We start from the raw sequence: 10,689 nt of genomic DNA on the forward strand, positions 1-10,689 counted from the left end.
TACTGAGATGTACGGCTGACATTGGTGATTCAATATCAAAATAATTTAGAATATCAGACGTATGTAGCATTTCGTTACAAAAGTCTCTGTTTATTAAAGGATGTATTCATAAAAATACATAGTGATGTATTCATAGAAAGCTAATTCAGATAGGGATGTATTAACAGAAAGCTAATTAAGGTAAGGATGTATTAACAGAAAGCTAATTAGGGTAAGGATGTATTAACAGAAAGCTAATTAAGGTAAGGATGTATTTACAGAAAGCTAATTAGGGTAAGGATGTATTAACAGAAAGCTAATTAGGGTAAGGATGTATTTACAGAAAGCTAATCAGATAGGGATGTATTAACAGAAAGCTAATTAGGGTAAGGATGTATTTACAGAAAGCTATAAAGACAGGGATGTATTTACAGAATGTATAGACACAGGAGCTTGGCATAAGGTCATATTTCATATATCTAGATATATATTCAGATAAAGATTTTCACATGAAAAAAATTCACAGAAAGCTAGCCATGTAAGGATATATATACAGAAAGCATTTCGACACAGACTCATTGTAAACAGAAATTTCCCACTAATGCTTCCTGGAGTCACTGGTGTTCTGTTTTAAATGTAACAAGTCTGATTACATCGTACTGTGTTATGTATGTACCTGCAATAATCAGATTGTTAATTTTAACAGTGTCTTTAAGCAAAATTCATATGACACTATAGACATTTTTTTATCTTTTGAGCTAGCAATCATTTGCATATATTCCTTTTATAAAACTTTATATCTAATTTTTATTTTAAGGATTCAAGTGCAATTAGAAAATCAATTTCCATTTAAATATCATTTATTTCACATGCAAAATTAAATATAGGATATTCAAACATCTTTTTAAAAGTTTCACAGTAATGAATTTTGTTTCATGTTTCAGCTGTTGTTAGTTTGAGACAGTGTGGCACTAGCACTGTATTCTTTATATGTAAAGGAGATTAAACTTTCACGACTTTGGTGTATTGTTTTGCTCTTATCTTGCCCATACAAACATTCCTCATTGTGATACACTTTTTATAATTAACTTCTTCACCAACTTGTGATAATAATAACTAGAAACACCGCAGTATCGTTGAATATTGATTGAAGTAACATTCACTAAATTCCTGTTGTCCAGTCTCTGATATCAACATGGTTTATGTCCGGAGTTCTCAGGTGTCTGCTATGATGTTAATTCCGACATCTCCAGGTCGACGGTGATGGGAAAATGTGCTATAAGTTTGAAAGCATTTGATACTATTTATTTTGTGGCTTTTTTTTTATTTATTTTTCATTATTTAATACATGTATGCTGTCTTGTAACTATTTTTGTTACATCCGTCCAAACACATTATTCTCAAATTCATATTAAACGCGTTATTTATTAATTTAATTTGAATGTTTTATGTGATATATGTCAGTTTAAAGTATTTTGTTATGATGAGACTTTCCCCCCCGAAAAATCAAGATGACAAAGAATTATGGCCAGTCTATTAAATGTATAGAATAAGAAAAGACGAAGTTAAGATCATTTTAAGTATTTATATCATGTTAAACGGGAAATCTGTTAATAAAAAAACAGAGATTTTTATTATGTTCATTATTCACAGCATGAAAATCAACCACACAACTGTTGGTTGAAAATTTCCAAAATTTAGCTCATGTTCAGTTATAATCAACAGCTAGAGTATTATTTGATTGAGTAAAGTTGTAAATGAATTTTTCTCAACTGTAAGAAGTACAGACAACGGTTCTTGTGTATTTATCTGGGTAAAATGGTGCTGATATGAATCATGTATAGTTTCTGTTTAAGGATAAATTTACCACTATCTATATAAGGTTTGATTTTGGTTTGGGTGTTGTAATAGGGAAATGGAATACTGGCAGCTGTGTTTTTTGAATTATAGGTATTTCTTGTTTCCATATCTTGTTGGAAGTTTTGATTAAAGACATGTTAAATAATGTTTGTTGATACGTATCATACTGTATTAAATTATTAGAATTAAACTTTAATGGTCATATATGTAAACATCATTTGTTTCGATTGGTCAGTAATTCTTATGGTGAAACGGAATTGTGGATAAACTAGGGAAACTGAAAGATTTAAAAACAGTCTTTTAAGATTATGTTTATTGTTGTGTTTTCATGTAAAAAAGGAGGAAGTTAAATCATGTGATCTTAATGACACTCCCCGTACCCTGGATATAGAATTACCTAATCTGGCACCTGTTCCAGATTGATTCACCTCTGTCATGGGCTGATAATCTATTACCAGATCTCTTTCCTTATGAAAGCTTGAAGGGAATAAGATACACAATGCCAGCCAGAAATCAATTGATCTGGGACATGTACATGTAGTATTATGGGGTACAAATATATGCGCAACACTTTTGAATTTCTAAATTGCCTAACTGTTTGCTGTAGATATGAATAACAAGCAGGTAGGAAATTATTTTTTTCATTTGTAATTTTATGCCAAATGTTGAGTAAATATGGCAGGCAAATTGAGCAAGATGGAAATATCTTTGCAATTGTGTAAGATTTGGTTATTTATAAGTATATACATATATCTAGTAAGACACTGTCTATACAGGGTGTGTTTTGTATATAGAATATATTGTATATATCATGTATAACACTCCACACTGTCACATATGTAAAACACATAATCAAATAATAAATCTGTTTCAACATTATATCAATGTGTTCATATATTTTTCAATTACATGATAATGCTGTACTGGTGTTAAATAGAAATTGTTGGACAAAGGAACACGGTTGGGAATTGTTGGACAGAGGAACACGGTTGGGAATTGGTGGTGGTATATAGAGATTGTTGGACAGAGGAACACAGTTGGGAATTGGTGGTGGTATATAGAGATTGTTGGACAGAGGAACACAGTTGGGAATTGGTGGTGGTATATAGAGATTGTTGGACAGGGGAACACAGTTGGGAATTGGTGGTGATATATAGAGATTGTTGGACAAAGGAACACAGTTGGGAATTGGTGGTGATATATAGAGATTGTTGGACAGAGGAACACAGTTGGGAATTGTTGGACAGAGGAACACAGTTGGGAATTGGTGGTGATATATAGAGATTGTTGGACAGAGGAACACAGTTGGGAATTGTTGGACAGAGGAACACAGTTGGGAATTGGTGGTGATATATAGAGATTGTTGGACAGAGGAACACAGTTGGGAATTGGTGGTGGTATATAGAGATTGTTGGACAGAGGAACACAGTTGGGAATTGGTGGTGATATATAGAGATTGTTGGACAGAGGAACACAGTTGGGAATTGTTGGACAGAGGAACACAGTTGGGAATTGGTGGTGATATATAGAGATTGTTGGACAGAGGAACACAGTTGGGAATTGGTGGTGATATATAGAGATTGTTGGACAGAGGAACACAGTTGGGAATTGGTGGTGATATATAGAGATTGTTGGACAGAGGAACACAGTTGGGAATTGGTGGTGGTATATAGAGATTGTTGGACAGAGGAACACAGTTGGGAATTGTTGGACAGAGGAACACAGTTGGGAATTGGTGGTGGTATATAGAGATTGTTGGACAGAGGAACACAGTTGGGAATTGGTGGTGATATATAGAGATTGTTGGACAGAGGAACACAGTTGGGAATTGGTGGTGGTATATAGAGATTGTTGGACAGAGGAACACAGTTGGGAATTGTTGGACAGAGGAACACAGTTGGGAATTGGTGGTGGTATATAGAGATTGTTGGACAGAGGAACACAGTTGGGAATTGGTGGTGATATATAGAGATTGTTGGACAGAGGAACACAGTTGGGAATTGTTGGACAGAGGAACACAGTTGGGAATTGGTGGTGATCTATAGAGATTGTTGGACAGAGGAACACAGTTGGAAATTGTTGGACAGAGGAACACAGTTGGGAATTGGTGGTGATATATAGAGATTGTTGGACAGAGGAATACAGCTGGGAATTGTTGGACAGAGGAACACAGTTGGGAATTGGTGGTGATATATAGAGATTGTTGGATAGAGGAACACAGTTGGAAATTGGTTGACAGAGGAACACAGTTGGGAATTGGTGGTGATATATAGAGATTGTTGGACAGAGGAACACAGTTGGGAATTGTTGGACAGAGGAACACAGTTGGGAATTGGTGGTGATCTATAGAGATTGTTGGACAGAGGAACACAGTTGGAAATTGTTGGACAGAGGAACACAGTTGGGAATTGGTGGTGATATATAGAGATTGTTGGACAGAGGAATACAGCTGGGAATTGTTGGACAGAGGAACACAGTTGGGAATTGGTGGTGATATATAGAGATTGTTGGACAGAGGAATACAGCTGGGAATTGTTGGACAGAGGAACACAGTTGGGAATTGGTGGTGATATATAGAGATTGTTGGACAGAGGAACACGGTTGGGAATTGGTGGTGATATATAGAGATTGTTGGACAGAGGAACACGGTTGGGAATTGGTGGTGATATATAGAGATTGTTGGACAGAGGAACACAGTTGGGAATTGGTGGTGATATATAGAGATTGTTGGACAGAGGAACACGGTTGGGAATTGGTGGTGATATATAGAGATTGTTGGACAGAGGAACACAGTTGGGAATTGGTGGTGATATATAGAGATTGTTGGACAGAGGAACACAGTTGGGAATTGGTGGTGATATATAGAGATTGTTGGACAGAGGAACACAGTTGGGAATTGGTGGTGATATATAGAGATTGTTGGACAGAGGAACACGGTTGGGAATTGGTGGTGATATATAGAGATTGTTGGACAGGGGAATACAGCTGGGAATAGTTGGACAGAGGAACACAGTTGGGAATTGGTGGTGATATATAGAGATTGTTGGACAGAGAAACACAGTTGGGAATTGTTGGACAGAGGAACACGGTTGGGAATTGGTGGTGATATATAGAGATTGTTGGACAGAGGAACACGGTTGGGAATTGGTGGTGATATATAGAGATTGTTGGACAGGGGAATACAGCTGGGAATAGTTGGACAGAGGAACACAGTTGGGAATTGGTGGTGATATATAGAGATTGTTGGACAGAGAAACACAGTTGGGAATTGTTGGACAGAGGAACACGGTTGGGAATTGGTGGTGATATATAGAGATTGTTGGACAGAGGAACACAGTTGGGAATTGGTGGTGATATATAGAGATTGTTGGACAGAGGAACACAGTTGGGAATTGGTGGTGATATATAGAGATTGTTGGACAGAGGAACACAGTTGGGAATTGTTGGACAGAGGAACACAGTTGGGAATTGGTGGTGATATATAGAGATTGTTGGACAGAGGAACACAGTTGGGAATTGGTGGTGATATATAGAGATTGTTGGACAGAGGAACACAGTTGGGAATTGGTGGTGATATATAGAGATTGTTGGACAGAGGAACACAGTTGGGAATTGGTGGTGGTATATAGAGATTGTTGGACAGAGGAACACAGTTGGGAATTGTTGATATATACAGAGGAACACAGTTGGGAATTGGTGGTGGGATATATAGAGATTGTTGGACAGAGGAACACAGTTGGGAATTGGTGGTGATATATAGAGATTGTTGGACAGAGGAACACAGTTGGGAATTGGTGGTGGTATATAGAGATGGACAGAGGAACACAGTTGGGAATTGTTGGACAGAGGAACACAGTTGGGAATTGGTGGTGATATATAGAGATTGTTGGACAGAGGAACACAGTTGGGAATTGGTGGTGATATATAGAGATTGTTGGACAGAGGAACACAGTTGGGAATTGGTGGTGATATATAGAGATTGTTGGACAGAGGAACACGGTTGGGAATTGGTGGTGATATATAGAGATTGTTGGACAGGGGAATACAGCTGGGAATAGTTGGACAGAGGAACACAGTTGGGAATTGGTGGTGATATATAGAGATTGTTGGACAGAGAAACACAGTTGGGAATTGTTGGACAGAGGAACACGGTTGGGAATTGGTGGTGATATATAGAGATTGTTGGACAGAGGAACACGGTTGGGAATTGGTGGTGATATATAGAGATTGTTGGACAGAGAAACACGGTTGGGAATTGGTGGTGATCTATAGAGATTGTTGGACAGAGGAATACAGCTGGGAATTGTTGGACAGAGGAACACAGTTGGGAATTGGTGGTGATATATAGAGATTGTTGGACAGAGGAACACAGTTGGAAATTGGTTGACAGAGGAACACAGTTGGGAATTGGTGGTGATATATAGAGATTGTTGGACAGAGGAACACAGTTGGGAATTGGTGGTGATATATAGAGATTGTTGGACAGAGGAACACTGTTGGGAATTGGTGGTGATATATAGAGATTGTTGGACAGAGGAACACAGTTGGGAATTGGTGGTGATATATAGAGATTGTTGGACAGAGGAACACAGTTGGGAATTGGTGGTGATATATAGAGATTGTTGGACAGAGGAACACAGTTGGGAATTGGTGGTGATATATAGAGATTGTTGGACAGAGGAACACAGTTGGGAATTGGTGGTGATATATAGAGATTGTTGGACAAGGGAATACAGCTGGGAATAGTTGGTGATATATAGAAATTGTCTGTCGAAGTCTTGCTAATGAGACGCACATTTTGAAGAGGTTGGTGATCTCTTATATTTGCCTGACAAAGGGACATATTTCTGGGTATTTCCGATTATCTACATGAATGGTCAGGAGTGCTGGATCTTTTGTCTATCCATTTATATCCTATAATAACTAGCAAGACATTGTGATTTTGATAAAAAAAAAATTGAATCATCAACAGTATAACAATGCTTTCTGAATGTCGTTTCATATGAAACGTGCACTTTCAGGCATATAGTTGACTTAATAAGTCAAATATCATCCAAGTGGTTTGATGAGCTGTGCAAATTACATTTTGTTTTTGGTCTGTTTGGTCTACTCCAGCAATTTGAAAATGGTAATATCAAGAATTGTATCATCTTATATACGATATGTCATATTCATGCTTCATGTATACAAGCCACTTTATACAATGTAACTGTAAATTGGTTACAATGTTTCCTCTTCAAAATCTAAATTGATTTAAGTGTGAGTTTAAAGTAGTGTACCGTTCAGATGTGTCATGAGCCCAAAAATTTCCGGGGTATTCTCATATTTGACTTGTCATTGGTACGCAGGAAAATTGCGCTTGAGGTAAATGAAACGTTTATATATATACTGCCTATGAAAAACGGTCTTTAATTAATGTTTTAATTCAAGAGTAAAATTTGGCTTGTAAATTCAATGACAGAAAGGAGATATTTTAGTACTGCACTTGAAATAGTCCAATAACATGAGGGCGAAAAGCGCTAATATTATCATACCGCTAAAATACGTACAAATGCAGTACTTCAGATTATAGTGTGATCCCTCTGAAATGGACCCCAAGGAATAAAAAGCTCTTGAAATATGGCGGAATTATCCTTACAGCTAAATGTGAGACTGAGTAGTTGTCCTTCTCCAAGCTATCCAAGACACTTGTGCCTGTGTTTGAAGATAAAAATATAAAACTTTTTATTTATGACGCATTGAAGCTGATTACGTCAACATCGTTTTATATCGCGTCGAATTATAGGTTATCATTCAGTGTTTTCAATACTGGCAGTGTTATTACGCCAAGGCTAGCTGTATTGGTCTGAGGCAGAAGATCTAATACAGCTGACCGAGGTCTAATAACTGGGTCAAGATTTAATTCGCTAACTAACGATCCTTTCCAATTGACTAGTTTGTTTTCCTCGCTTCCTATTCGAAACAATTCACGCGAATCAATATTGGCCGATTTTTTTTTTTTTTATAAATATTTGCCTTTTTCAATATTGGCCGAGTTTTGTTTCCTGTAGTGTGGGATAGAAAAGTCCGTGATAAGATAATACTGCTCTAGTTAATTAATGATCCGATGCATCAGTGCCTGGACCAAACAGTTTACTCTATAGCGTACAAGAAATGTCCAAACATAAGGATACTGTGGAAGCTAATTACTAGTAGCTTGAAGGAGAGAGAGGCTAGCTGACAGCTGCCGAAGGAAGAATCCAAGACGTTAGGAATGTCTTGTGCCATCTCCTTACATAACATGGAGGGGGAAATATTTCTGTTGATTCTAACAGAATGCATATGGGACTTCATGCAAAGTAAGAGTGATACCGACATCTTGACCTAAAAAGGTGGATACAGGAGTGTCTGGTGGTGCCGAACATAAACACTTATTGATACCAGTCATCAGGAAATCCATGGAGACGAAGTATGGCCTTGTAGATGTGCTACTCAAGCTGGCCGTAATATGGTATAATTAAAGCTTGAGATATACATAGTGCCAGAATAAATTTAACAGATATTGTAAAGATATTGCAACTTTTTCAAGATATAATGTTAAAATATCAACAGAATCTTCATTCAAATTTGACGAAACGTGGTCAAACTATGAAGAAAAGAAAGATTTACACGGATAAACATGAAAATGTACAAGGATAATACATTAGACCAGCTTTCCGTAAGGCTAAATGTATTCTCTAAAGGAAGGGAGATATACATTCTCATTAGTAACCGTCGTTTATGACAGTTTGCTTTTTTCGCTCGCAAAAATATCAGAAGAATGCAGTGAGTGTAACAAGACACAAGTTCGTCAATTTTGAAGTTCTCACATGAAATCATATCGCAAACCTGACATACTCTGATCATCTACAAACGAATCGTCATTGTGGAACTGACAGTACCAAAGACAGAGCTATGGAGGAGGCATACGAGGTGAAGAATACAAAATACCTGGGTCTGGTCAGAAGGGATGGCGGATATGGTAAATTGTTGTGAAGGTTGGCTGCAGAAGATTTACTGGACAGTCATTGTAGGGGGACATGACACCTTCCAAGTGGGTCAAGTAAGTTCATTTGAACAAACTTGATAGCCAGCGCAGGCGCAATATCCGCGTCTTGGACCTTTTAGTTCCTAAGAAGAAGTTGGGAGAGACCGACAGCAGCTGGTTTGGTGACGTGTATCAACAAGCAGTCAGCATCAGTGTAGCGGTAGGGGAAAATAGCAGAATCTTGGACATAACAGCTGTGCTGTGTGATTCTTCGGCATTCCTCCACTAAAAACTTCATGTTTAGGACTAGGATTTTGCGTTTTAGAACTTGGTTAAAAGGCACGCAAGTTTATAGCACATTTTTAATAGAATTCAAGAATTAGATATAATAGCGCCAAATAATTAATTACATTTTATCATAAAACTGTTGCATCCTTCTAGTAATCGACAATGATGCCTACTATCATTAATGTTGAAGCCTAAGAGGCAAGACATCAGACATAGAAATATGGCGATGACCATGTGACGACAGTTATCCAATAAGATGGTCAGATTACATTCCGAAGTGGAATAATTATATAGGCCTATATATATATGTCTCGACGATTCTTATTATTCTTTTCTTAAAACAACTTCTAGATGACCAAGAAGCATAGAGGCATGATAATTAACTGACAAGTTGCTAGGATGAAATCCGGCAAAAAATGCAAAAAGAAATAACCTTGATCCTTATTCAAGGTCACAGTGGTAGAATTTGTTGAAACCCTAAAGCAACTTCTTTTGACTAATCAAAAGGCGCAAAAGCATGGTGTTTGACAGATAGTTCCTGGCAACGTTTGCGAAAAGAAGTAACCTTCTGATAAACCAAAAGTCTGAAAAGCACGTGTATTTGATTGAAAGTTGTTTCTAGAAATAGAAATGGAATTGGTCTATAATCCATGCCATAACTGTCACTGTTTAGAGTTGGGTATTATAAGCTGTTTGTTGAGGAAATAGGTTAAGATTGATTTGATGTGCCCAATTAGAAAACCAATGGTATACCTGTCAATATATTTGTGATATGAACACCAATTCAATTCTTTTGCCGTTGTTTTGTTTACCTGGAGTGATGTTTTTATAATCACTATTCCATTATTTACATAATATTGTTTTACAAGTGTGAGTATTGATAAAATTTTCGCAATTTTACTAAAAAAATTGTAGATAAGAATCCAGAATTAATGTGAATAGAATTAAATCCTTATATATTAAATCCTTATAGCACAACCAGTAAGTGTTACGGCTCAATGACTATGCGCTGTCACATTGCTGATGTAGGTGACACACCACACACGTTAGTAGAACTTATAAAAGTGTTGTTGAAGTGTCGCTCTATACACTTGGGTCACTCTGGACCAGGAAGTTCAGACTTCTATACCTATCAAAGAATGGCCTGTGCTATTTAAATTCTGGCGATGTTTACCTTGGTGTTCTATTTTGAGACACGCTTACAGAAGTTGCTTGTCTGGTTTTTAAAATCAACGAGGCTTGAATTCGTATCTAAATAGTATATAGGGATATATATGTAGACCTCTTTACGCGTAGGTAATCACGATGGGAGTACTGGCACTCGTGTCCCTTCAGATAATAAGCTTTGCACAATTCCTCCAGGTTTAGTTGTCGTTTAGCCACATATACAATCCCCTATTAGTACAGGTGTGTGTGACACATATATACACACAGTCGAATTAAAGGTACGCTTCTGAGTATATTTTACTTCCTGGTAGGGAAAGTTCTGGGATGCCAGTGGACAGACATGTTTCTGGAGTGAGGATTTAACTTTGATAAATGTCAACATTTCCAAA

Source organism: Ylistrum balloti, unplaced genomic scaffold (genome assembly GCF_031769215.1).
Source record: "Ylistrum balloti isolate Yb309-2 unplaced genomic scaffold, AGI_CSIRO_Ybal_v1 Utg370924, whole genome shotgun sequence".
In the NCBI taxonomy this organism is placed as follows: Eukaryota; Metazoa; Mollusca; class Bivalvia; order Pectinida; family Pectinidae; genus Ylistrum; species Ylistrum balloti.